The sequence below is a fragment of the Pleurodeles waltl genome, chromosome 8 (genome assembly GCF_031143425.1).
Source record: "Pleurodeles waltl isolate 20211129_DDA chromosome 8, aPleWal1.hap1.20221129, whole genome shotgun sequence".
Lineage (NCBI taxonomy): Eukaryota > Metazoa > Chordata > Amphibia > Caudata > Salamandridae > Pleurodeles > Pleurodeles waltl.
In genome coordinates this window covers 263,585,424-263,598,548 of record NC_090447.1, presented here as the reverse complement: position 1 = coordinate 263,598,548, position 13,125 = coordinate 263,585,424, and positions in this window count along the sequence as shown.

The following is a 13,125-nucleotide window of genomic DNA, read 5'->3' as shown; positions in this document are numbered from 1 at the left end:
GGGAGGAAAGGGGGCTACAGGCACCCCCCAGTGTCCTCCGCAGCTCCGGTGCAGCTCCCTCGCGGGGTTTGTGTAAGTTTCCTTATTTTAGTGTCCAGAAGGGGCACCCCAGCCCCGATGCACTGCTCCGGCCGCAGTAGTCATTTCTCCCCACTCGGTGGGGCCTCCTCTCATCCACCCGGCTGTCCCGATCCTTGGGGCCCCGTGGACTTCCCCCAGATGAAGATGCAGAGGAAGGGAGGGGGGAGAAGGGGCTGTGGGCACCCCTCAGCCTCGTTCACAGCTCCGGTGCCGCTCCCCGGCATGACGCGCGCACGCCTCGTTATTTTTATGTTGGGGGAGTGGGTGTCGTCTCTCACCGGTTTTTGCAGGGTAACTGCGGTGAAGGAGTCGGGAGCGCCTCGGTTTCAGCGCGCGGCTACGGCTGCGTCAGCTGCCCCTCCTCTCGCCTGGACACCGCCTGGCGGCCCGGTCCTCTTGTGCGGCCCGCACAGCTGCAACGCAAGTCCGGGGGCTGAGGTCGCCGAGGGATCGTCCTCAATCCAGGCAGCCCTGGCATGTTCCTCGTCCCCGGGCAGCCAATGTAGGGTGCTGTGCCCCCCGCACCTCCACCTGAATGCTAATTAGGCCGGTTGCGGCGCGGAGCTCTAGTAGCTTGCGCCCGCCATGTTTGGTGGCTTAACCACGCCCCCACTGGTTTGGTATTTTATGTTTAGGATAAGAATGCCAGTCTAATATGGACGATTTTATTGCTGACATAGCCAATATGTCCTTTGGCAATATCTAATGTTAACACTTTTCAGTTCCTGTTGTGGGCTAGAAGCTTGCTTTGAGAAGATTGAAGGTGAACTTGCTCTGCATGTGGGACTCAGTTGTTTAGATAGAGCTCAATTGCTCATTTAATGCCTAAGAAAGTAAAAGCTTAAATGTGGTCAATTGTAGCACCTGCCTACAGTTGTTAACTAAAGAAGGTCAATGGACCCCTGGGGTCCGCAATGCCTACTAAGGGGGGGTCTTTGACTATGTGGAAAATTAAATAATATTATCAGAATAGTAAAGTGTAAATAATCAAAGAAGAAAAATGTAAAACTGTAAATGTGACAACGCTCTGTAATTATGAAGGAGTTTGAAATGGGAGGTTAAAATTAGGTTGGTGTCCTCTAATTGAGTCATGGGAGCAGTGCAAACATCAAACAGAATACGGTATGAAAGATGGGTGACTTCAGTTGACTTTAGAAAACTTGAACCTTCCAAATAAAATGATTTTTTTTTTAATTACTTTTGTCCAAATAAATAAATTATTTTATCATGTATTTGTATATGTGTTTGATGGATGCTTGTTTCTGTATTTTTATGTAATGTTTTGAGGATAGATGGTCCAAATTGTTTGTATTTTAGAAGCGATCCCCAAAGCAGAGGTTTGTTACTTCAACTCTCAAATACAAATTAACCAATGATACAGATGCACAGAGAGCTTTACTCCCTTTTTGTATGAATCACACACCATTTAAGATTTTTCCTGACTGGCTCTGCCTTGCTTTGCATAAAGGACCTCGACTGGGAAAGTCAGATCCAGAATGCCCATTCTGAATAGGAGGAGCTTGGCAACTTCATCACCCTTGTAAGTCCCAAGTAAATGTTACCCCTGGTACCTAGGTCATGGGTACTGAAGAGGACCCCCCAGTGCTGCAGCACTAATTGTGCAACTCCGAGAGGCCCCATACCAGCCTTATTCTGACTGCCATTGCAGGCTGCATGACAAGTTGTCCCAAAATTGCAAACACAACATGGCACTCAGCCTGGTTGCCATGTCCCCTCACACTGCATGCAATATAGATAAGTCACCCTTCAAGCAGACCTTACAGCCCTAAGGTAGAGTGCACTATATTACATGAGAGGGCATATGTGCACAAGAAAATATGCCCCCACTGTGTCTTTGTCAATTCTTATACATAGTAAGTGTAGATGGAAACCATAGTAAATGCATGTGCTGGACACTGCATCTTCCTCATTTACACGGTCACCTCTCTGAACCCTGGGTTGTTTGGTGTCAAACAACTCTGCATAATAAATCCTCACTGGTGCCAGAATTGGATTCATTATAAAATTTACCCAGAGGGCACCTTAGAGGTGCCACCTGAAAAACAGCCCTGCCATGGTTGCTGACTGGTCTTATTCATTTAGGATGGAAGAAAAAATAGCCAATTAGGGCCAGGGCTCTGTCCTGCACCCTCAAAGCTGCCTGGTCCTGGCTGTGAGGACTCCAAGATGCACGATGCACACTGCAGACAGCCTCTTTGGCCCCTGCACTGCCCAACCACCTATGCTCCCATGGTCCTCAAGCCCCTGCAACCTCCTCGCTCCAAGAAGACCCTTGAGACTTACCTTTAAGTCCCTCTGTACAGTGTGTTTCCAAGTGCCCCCCTTCTCCTCTGCGCACCAGCTCCAGGATGTTCAGCCGATGTTCCCGCTTGAACCGGGAACTGCCCGAACTTCTGCAGCTGGACCATTGAACATCTCCACAACCTCAACCTAAAACTAGAAGATGTCACTTGCAAGAGCATGGCCTGATTTTATATGCATTTTTCTCATCTTTCCCTCTGATTCCTTTGGTGTGTAAATATGCAAAAAGACAGTAGATTTTTCTAAATAAAAAAATTCCTACCTTGTAATGAAGTTCTTGGTCTTGAAAAAATCATAAAAGTCTGCACTATTTTTGTAAATTGTGTGTCTTCATTTACTGATATTGTGAGTACCACAAATGCTTAGCATGACTCCTGGACAGGCCTAACTGCTCATCCACACTAATACAAGGGGGCATATTTAAGAGCCCCTAGTGCCACGGAAGCATCACTTTTTTCATGATGCTTCGGTGGTGCTATCCCCTGCACTGTATTTACAAGGTGGCAACTTTTTGTGGCTTTCCACAACCTTGTAAGTATGACCCCTTCACATGCAGCACTTTGCGAGGAAGGGGCGTTTAATGTGTGTTACTGTGGGTGTGCCACAGCAACACCCATTGCATTTTGACGCTGCCCCTGATCTATGAATTTTCGTAAACCTGAGGCAGAGACAAAATCTAATGCCACACCAGGGTGGCATTAGCATGGTGAAACAAGGATAAATACTTGTATTTCTCCTCGTTTTTTGCTCTTTCTATGTGTGATAAATTTTGCAGCAAACATAGAAAGAGCAAACCACCATTTAAGATTATTTTTGTGTGGGAAGGTGTCCCTTCCTGCACAAAAAAAATCTCTCTCTCAACGCAGCTATCCTTCCACCCTGGCGCAATGGTGGCTGTGTTGGTGCTCGGTTGCAAATTTAGCACCGGCACAGGGGATGAGCCCTAGTCAATTAAATAAGGCGCATCTCTGCATTGTGAAAATGATGGAGCGCGGCACTCCCAATTTTGGTGCAGCATCGCGATCCGTTATTTTCTGTTAAATATGGGCCCAGCTGATCTATTTTTCCTCTAGATATAAAGATAGTTGCTTAGACTCTCTGCAAAGTGCACGTCATTTTTGTACACTATACAGAGAGCCAGTCTAATACTTTGACAGACTCCTTCATTTGTTGAACATTAAAATCAAACATGGGGATTCACCAAAATCCAAGGGGTAGGGGATGAGGCATCACATGCTCTTTGATCTGTTGACATCACAAGAAGTAACATAATTTGACTGTGGCCCTATTGATTTCACAGAACCTGATGTCACATTATCACTGACTGAGTGTAATTAATAAAGTGACATCACTGAAAGTAAATAAAACTACAACAAGTGATAATGTATGCTAAAACAGATGAAAGTGTACTTTAGTAATAAGCCACATATTGTCTAGGCTAATGTTATGATGTGCTAGGGCTGCAATCTCCTAAACTTCTCAAGATAAACCAGAGCTCAGGTCAAACTCAGTCTATAATTACATTTTTTTCAGATGCTTGGTTCAGATGAGCTTCAAAGCTAGTTAAATCAAAATCTCGTGCAACCCCTTCTTCCTGCTAAACGGCCTCTGAGCAGGACTTGTTCATATTTTTACAACCCCAAAGAAACAGCATTTCAGTACTCACTACATATGGACAATTTTATCCAAGTCAGAAAATCTTACTTGAGCAGATTCTGAAAGCACTGCCTCCAGCAAACACCTTCAATGAATAAAGCCAGACTCCTTCACCCACAGTGCCAGTAAAGTTCTGAAATGTTCACATTTCATCCTACAAAGACGTGGGGCCTGATTTAGATGTTGGCGGTAATGGTCCTGCTGTCAACTTTTCGATGGGACACTTGCCTGCCGTATTTAGATGTCAGCAGGTGCATAGGCGAAAGTCCACCAACACGCCAAGAATCTTCTCCTGCGTTGATGGTGCCATAGGCAAAAGCGGCTAGCAGCAGGACTCCAGCCTGTTTTAACACCAAGCCAATCATGATGTGCAGTCCCGCTGATGCAACTGTGATGGCTAAACCTCCACACCTGAGTTAGCAGATTAGCAGCTATGCAAACACAAAACTCACCTTTTGAGTGCTTTCCACGTATCCTGTTGCCATGAACCTGCTGCTACAATTTCTCCCATTTCTCTTGGGTCAGGTCCAAGATGTAAACAAACCCTGTCATTACCGGAACAGAAAGTAAGTCACAGGCATTCTTGTTACCCTCAGAGTTGCAGCTGCATAGGAACATTGGACTTGTGCATGGCTCAATAATTTGTGTAAACACCACCATACTGTTGCGCAATGCTGAGTGTGTAATGTTGAAGCCTAAAAATGTATCAGAACAGACCTCGTGATATAAGTAGCACCCAACAATTTTGTGCGCATTGCCTTCATGGCAACGGACACCTAAATTACATGTCTCAACAATCACAAATAGTCATGTGTCCGTAAAGGTGTGTGCAAGAATGTACCCAAAAGATCTTAAGTATCAACTGTAACAGTATACCCAATTTGAACCAAATAATCCCATTAAAATGTAGCAATTAGACTACAACATGCTACAGGTGGGAATACACAGAATGTAACACAATATTGATTGGTGACCTGCAAGCATGTCAGAGATGTATGAACGTCTCATGTCCCCTTGTTGGTTGCAATATGTCACACACATAAGATAACATTCAACTGTAAAGCGCCAGGTCATCTGTGTAATCCATATGTGCATATAATTGGCACATCATGTCAATATAAACACACATGCATTCTCTACTCACTTAAACAGAAACACATATCATTTTGGTGTAAGTGTCCTGTAACAACATGCATGCTTGCTCTAAAATTAAGTAGTCCATCACTAATATACAGCACAAATGTATGCATTTAAAAATACTACTAAAACATACAACCTGTGTTTGTCAGTGTCACAAATGAGAGTAAGTGCATGGCTCATACATATGCAGAAAAAACATATTAAGCAAATAATTAGTAACAATTGAACAATAAGGCCAGGACAAAGGCATTCTCAAAATAAAAGACTTTATAGAATGATTAGTTTAGTCACTCAATGATATGTCATAAGTCCATCTTATTTGGAAAATTAATGCCTCAGCCCATGTGGGCCACAATAGCCTTCAGGCCCATCACTTGCTTTCTAAATTCACTGCCAGAAAAAACCTTGTCTGAAGAGGCATCTATGAGGCAGAGATCAGGCACCTCAATCATGTTACTAGGTGGGAGGGATGGTTAGGAGGGGTGGGTTTAGTAGGGGTGGTTTTGGGATTTAGAAGGAGTGGTTTGGAATTTGGAAGGGGTCAGGGCCAGGGCAAAAAGAGGGTCCTCTATTGGAAAATGGGTAGGGTGGTTGAGAGGGAGTTTGGGTGTTCGGGTCGGGAGGTAGAGAGGGTGTCTGTGTCTGTTGTGCATGTTTTTGTTGAAGGTGTGGGTGCTTGAGGGTCTGGTGTATGTGCTGTATCTTTAGTTTTGTGTATTGTATTGATTGTTGGGTGGATGAGTGTGGGCATTTGTGCAGAGTATGTGTGTGTGTGTGGATGTGTCAGTTTTGGTTGTGATGTCTATTACTGTGGTGTATGTGGATATGCTGGTGCATGCATGTGTGGTGGTGGGTGTGATAACTGGGGGTGTGCTTGTGTGTGTGGGTGTTACTATAGTAGTTGGTGTTGTGTCTGTGGGTGTGGTGGTAAAAGGTGTGTTTATGTAGTAGTGGGTGTACTGACTAGGGGTGTGATTGTGGTGGTGTTTGTGGTATCTGCATGTGTGTGTATGTACTTATGTTTTTTGATTTGTTTGTGTTGAGATGTGCTGCTTGTGGTGGTTTGTTATGGGTGCATGTATATGTTTGTGTGTGCTTTGGACAGGGCTGGGTTGAGGGATTTGGGTTTGGGAAGGAGTGGAAGTCTGGGCATGAGTTTGGGTGGGTGGTAGTCCGTAGCCAATGAGGAGGCCAGACCCTGGAATGACTGCTGGAGACCATACAGGGCATAGTAAATGCCATCCAGGGAAGCCAGCATCTAGGTGTTCTGGCCAGCCAGCCAGCCCCTGGGTGGCATTCAATAGTGAGGTCTTGCCTACTGTGATCGTTCTAAAAAGATCAACAGCCTCCTCAGTGAGCGGAGCAGGGGACACTGGGGCAGGGGCAGAGGTGTCTGCAGCAAAGGCAAAGCCACCACTTTTGGGGATCAGCTACAGTCAGGTGTGGGAGCAAGTGGGAGGGTGGAGATTGGAATAGGGGGCAGACGAAAACACATGTGTCACAGTCTCTTCAGGGCCCACCCCCACTAGGGACTGGTCTTGATTGCAGGCCTCCAAGGAAGATGTTGAATCACTCGTGGCCTACTTACCAGTCCCCTCACCCTCCGTGCCACTGGGTCCCTCAGTTTCTGTGGTGTCAACACCCGATCCCCTGTATTCAGCTTCATCCCTGCCGATGTGTCTGCTGTCACTTTCGCCTTGCCCCATTGATGCTGCATGAAAAGATAAAGCAGTTATTCTGCATATATGAGAATACAATTGGACATCAATGTGCATGTCACAACATTTGCAACAAGTTCAGTTATCCCCCATCTCAGCTCCCATTATAATGTAAGCCCTTGTCACTTATACACTTGTAGTTCACTCCACAGCAAAGGGTTCCAGCAGCATGAGTAAATACATAGACCTGGCTACATCTCTGAACCACAGCAGTACAGAGCTGAAAGTGGTTCCCTTTCCCCAAACGTTAAGATTTTCGAATGGAAATTGTCTGCTCAAAATGGAACACCACAACATCTATGTAAAGTTATCTTCCACATGCAAATGCCCTTTTAGGTATCATGTTACTCTACATCATCAATTTCTCCTCTGGGTAGGGCTAGGGACAACGAAATGTTGACTTTGGGATGCACAACTCTTTCACCAATGTGGACACATTCCTTTCTGTTGCTTAAAATACAGTTTGGCATAGAAACTCACTTTGGCAATCACAGACTGGCTTACATGCACATTTGTGAAGGACTAAGGTCCCGGGTCCACCAGCTAATGTCCACATAAAGTATCATGCGTTTGCTGGAGAAACTGCTTTCATGTGTTAGATAAGGAATTATGCCACTGTACCAAAAAATATCAAAACATCCGGTGCAGATGCACTTTCTCACATTGTCATAGTACCAACTTAGGAATGTCAAGTTTGATATAACAGCTACTTCATAATTGCGCAGTTTGAAACCTACATTCACTACACACATTTGTGACATCCCATCACACCTAACCCAATCATGACATGGACATGTTTTGTGAAACTGTCCCTTATGTAATTGTGAAAATGCTGGTGATCCCTTTTTTTGCAGGCAGCCATGTGTTTGCCCACAACAGTAATCACCTTGTGAGGATGAGTCTAGTAGCATGCTACCGCACACGTCAATGCACCACACATAGCACCAGACACAGTCTGATCAACTTACATCTCCAGAAATCATCATGGCCGTAGGATGTGTGTCTTCCTCAAAGTTGATGGCATATAACAAAGCTAGAAAATAAAGAGGTTAAACCACAATATCGTCAGACAATAACTTGCCTCCATGTTACTACTGTTGGGCCCTCAACTGCCCATCAAGCTCTAGGGAGACCACTGGAACGATGTGGGCCATTAGGGGAGTCAGGATGTGGTGCACCTATCCAGATTGCTGGGAGGACTACCCCACGTGGCTCTCAGCTGATTTTCTGGTAGCCCGACGCAGGTCATCCCACCTCTTCTGACCGCTTGTGGACCCCAGGGTCCGCACCTTGTTGGCGGTGGTCTCCCAGATTTCCCACTTCTGATGGAGGTTGACCTGTATAGAAGACATAAAAAACAGTAAAGGACAATTCAGTGTCTCTGTTGGGCAGTACTGTTGGGACAATATTTTTTGTAAACTCACATGTACATTTATAAAACAGTTACTAGTTTTTAACCATAAAATTGTTATAGGTAAAGTGGAAATTCTGATTTGCAGTGATCTCATGTGCACCATCAATACTTGCTATCTTCTCATGTTACCCAATCAGGCCTACAACATCATCTTGGCTAGAACCATGCAAACAATCTTTTTGTGAGAGCCACCCCTGATCACTCACAATTATTGTGAGCTACTGAAAGCCATACTACCTGAAACAAGGTAGTAGAGCCAAATACAATTTGAAGTCCAGTGTCCAAAATACTGCTGTCTTCTGAAAAGGTAAATGTGTCCATGAAACAGTCCACAGAGCGAATGGTAGGCACATAAGGAGGAAATTAGGTGTGGCGTTTCTTGCAGGTGGTGGTGTTGGTCTTGCCATCCTCTACTACTTGTCCAGATTACTTACTCCTCCGGGGTGCAGATGGGAGGTACAGGTGTAGGGACTGACTGGGGTTGCAGAGACAGGCTCATCCTGTGACAGGGCCTCCCTGTCTGTGGCTGACAGTGTTGTACTTTGACCAGATGTTGAGGGGCCACAGACAGGGGGAGATGGAATGGGAAAAGCCCTGCGCATAATGTGAGAAATGTCATAAATCACGCCAATCAAGGACCACAAATTGGAATTCATGTTTTGCATCCCCGCATTGTTCTCCCTGTGCACCTGCTTAATGTCCCAGACCTCGTTTCGGACCTGGCCCTTCACATCTTAGGAGTATTGGCGTGATCCCAAGACATGGCCAAGGGTGGTCTGGATAACTAAAACCCCAGCGTCCTCCCTTGGCTGGCCTACAGCTTCCCTCCCACAACCCCCACCCTCACTAGCCTGTGCTCTTGAAGTGTGCCCCAAACAACTGCATCCTGGCAGAACCGGAGGCTGAGCTGTTGGTAGCTAAACAGTAGCCAGGACTGTGAGTCACAGGATTGTTCTGCTGATTCTCAGTGCACAGGAAGTGGAGGGCTCCTCACGCTGAGGTCTTAATGCAGGTGTGGTGGGAGGTGCAGCTGTTTGACTCTCTGGAGCTGTGTTGCCAGACAGATCAGATGGACCAGCTTGCTCTTCATCATCCGGACTTGCAGCGTTGGAGTCCTCACTGAAGACTTGCTCCTGGGCTGGAGTCGAGATGTCTTGGCTCGTGGACGATAATGCACTGGGCCGGTAGTTGGACCTGTGAAGGATACAGAGGATTAAAATATAGTTTATGAATTTCATGTGTCTTTGTCTACAAAAGGGCCAAACTAAAACCTAGAAAGAGTGACATCAACTGTTTGGGCATTTGTGTTATTTTCATTGTTTTACCCATGCAGACTGATTTACACAGATGACAACTCCAGTGCTGATCTTGTAGAGATGTCCTGAAATGCCAAAGTGGTATTTTAGATCTATAGGTTACATGTGACAGACATTGAACCCAACACAGTGGTGACGAAATTGGAGTACTGGACCATTCCAAGGCCTAGCCGGCTGCAAAACATTGAATACAAAGTGGTTCATAATGTACATGATACTGTAATTGGTCATCATTTGGACAGTGAAATTTCACTTGTGTTTGGCTACTAATTCTGTGTACAACACATTTTGGGTATCTTGGATTCAACAGACAATGAATAATGTAAGCATTTGCATCAATTTAGTGTAGCTATGAGCAGGTGTCAACATGGTTTAGATACCCAAGAAGTGATATTTTAATCTGTAACATGACATGGTGACTGACAAATGCACTAGTTTTTTAAATGTGTGTGCATATGGAAGTAAAGAACTGTGTTACAACATTACATTCCACTATTGTTTTCAGATCCAATATCAGAGCATCATGGCGGTTGAAGTCATCTATTGACACCATGGACAATACTTGTTTGAACAATAAGTTACACATATCACTTTCAAAGACTGTCTTAGAGATTAAAACATATTTGCAACTGGTGCACAGATGTGGATTTAATGTGACTGGGAGAAAATACAACATAGGAACACTGTGCTCTCCTGTGAAAATGGATGTAGTTTTGAACCTGTTTTTGGAAGCACAACAACATACATTGATATATAATAATGGGTAGATTCCCTGCAATAGATGATCCATGGGGAACTACATTCAATATGACTATCCATATTGCATTACATTAGAATGAGAGCTACACCCCTGCTGCTGGTAATTTTTATGTCACAACAGATTTTTTGTAGTCCAAATTAGCTACATCTGTTTAGCTAAGATTGTTGCAGCATTCTAAAAGTCTACTTTAAGTGCAGGATGCCATTGGTAATTAGGGAAACATACATAGTCCTGACATACCAGTCTGCATTCCACCAGGGATTCCAGTCGAGCCTTCAAGATGGAGAATTTACAAGACCTTCACCTCCCAGGGAAAGAGTTGTAATGGGGGGAGAGGAGAACCACCAACAGGCCTCTGGGGCTAAAGGTGATTCTTGAAGGCTAGTGAATGACCCTTCTCTTGCAGGTTGCTCCACCTCTTCCTAATCTCCTCCTGTGTGTGCAGGTTGTTAGCTACTGCATATACCCGGTCAACTATTCTGGTCCACATTTGACTTTTCTGGGAAATGCTAGTATTTTGGACTTGTGCTCCAAACAATTGTGGCTCTTCTCTAATGATTTCATCCACCATGGCAGACAATTCTCCCTCTGTGAAATGGGGATTTCTTCTCCCTGCCATTCTGAAATATATCTAAACAAAACTAGTGCTCAAAAAATGAAGGGTACTGTAAGGACATTAGATTTAACTAGAAAAAAACACACAGAGAGGTAAACAGAATCAGAAAACCTGTATCCTATGTTGAGGATTCGGCTGGCTGGTCTTCTGCAGTGGAAAGGATCATGGTCTGAAATTGAGTGTGTTTTATAATGTGTTTTGCAGGTGTTCACAATTGTCCAATTTGCAACATGTTGGGCTACTAGCATCCAACTAATGGCCACAGCCATGGTACTATGCTGAACATGTCCCACAACTAACTCCTGCTATCATGGGACCACCCCAGACACACCACCAGTGCAACTGTGTGATCCAAATAGGTTTGGAAAGATGGTGCCGTCAGGACAGAATGCTAATTGCCGGCATTGGAATCCGCCGCCTTGGCTGTGGGATGCGGCTGGCATGAAGGAGTACGCTCCGTCGTGGTGGTTTTTGGCTTAGCTGCACTGCATCTAAATATGGTGGGAGGCCGCGAGTATGACTGTCTCTTTAGGCCAGCCGCTGACCTGAATTCATGGTTAGACCACAAAGATCCAAATCAGGCCTTTAGTGTTTTGGCAAGTACAATAAACAAACAGAATACGTTTGTGTAGGTGAAAAAAGGCAACAAGTAAGCCCAATAAAACCGGATTTCAATTTGAAGGTGGGTTCAAGTAATTTACCAGTGGTTGCAAGGTGCAGTCTAGAGGGGCACAGCTGTGATCTCTGGTGACCCCTGAATGACGTCCTTGCCTTAAACGACAACCTTTGTATTGCATTACAGAACAGTACATTATTATGTTCTGCAGTACAAACATAGGTACATTTCTTTATATACTGCTGTTATGCCGAACAGCTTTGCTCCTAACAATATGGTGCAGTTTTTGCTTGTAATGAATTTATGAAAGCTGTTTGTGATTCGTAGCAGACTCTGCTCATTGATGTTTTATCAAAATACCTATCCAAACACTTAAAACATGCCCCTGTGTGCGCTCACATTGAGCAGAAGGCACCTATGAAAAATCTGCCCATGTCTTTCTGTGTAAAGTATACTTAGAGCATGCTCTTTTAGCCATAGATGTACCAAGAATAAGGACTTACAGGTACATTTCCTGTGCCACTTGCCTACTTCCTGTTCACCACAATAGTTTCTCACACTGCATGTGAATTTATGGCAGTGCTTCTTTAGTTCACACTTGTTGGGCCACATATATTACATTGCAATTATCGTGATTGGAATTCATAACCCGAATGTTCAAGAGCAGATTCACAAATGTCTCCGAACTCAGATGGGAGACTCCGCTCATAAAAGATGGGACAGTCCTATCTTTTTATGTGCAGAATCTCTGTCACAAGTGCGGAGACTTTGCAGTCATAAAGATACTACTTGTAAAATTAATTTGTGATGAGCAAAAAATTTTAAACTTGCACAAACGTGTACATTTATTTTTGTGAATCAGTCCCTTAGTGTGCCATATTTTCACCTCTCGCTCATGATTCTACATTAAACCAATATTCTCAGGTGTACCACTGACTGCCTTCTTAAGTTGTATTAAACTTACCCTTCAGTCGCCTAACTTCCATTTTGAAAGTGTGGTAGCATTTCTGTATCCTATGCACTCACTGCCATTTGGGTCCATATCATTCAATGGCCTATTACTGCACAATGCATAGATGTGAATTCTTCAGTTGAAAGGGTGATACTGTGATGTACTCTATTATAATGGAGTATAATGTTAATCTTCTAGGAGCACATTACACCAGGTCCTAAAACTATTAGTGCATTAAAGTGACCACTATACTAAGGGCCATTGGAATTGTGTGGAAGGAGAGGGCCAAATTATGCGGCAGGGTTGAGTAAATTATGAGGCAAGAAAAGGCAAATTATGCGGTATAACACATCACACTTTGTAATAGAATTACTTCATTATTTCATAATTTTCAAACTTGGTAACACTGCCTGGGTATTGCTTGCATTCCATTAGTACATGTTTATTACCCAAAAATAGCAATGAGAAGAGAAAGATGACTGGGGCAGCTTTGCAAAGGGCCTTCCAACTGCACTGCAACATGTAGCTACATTT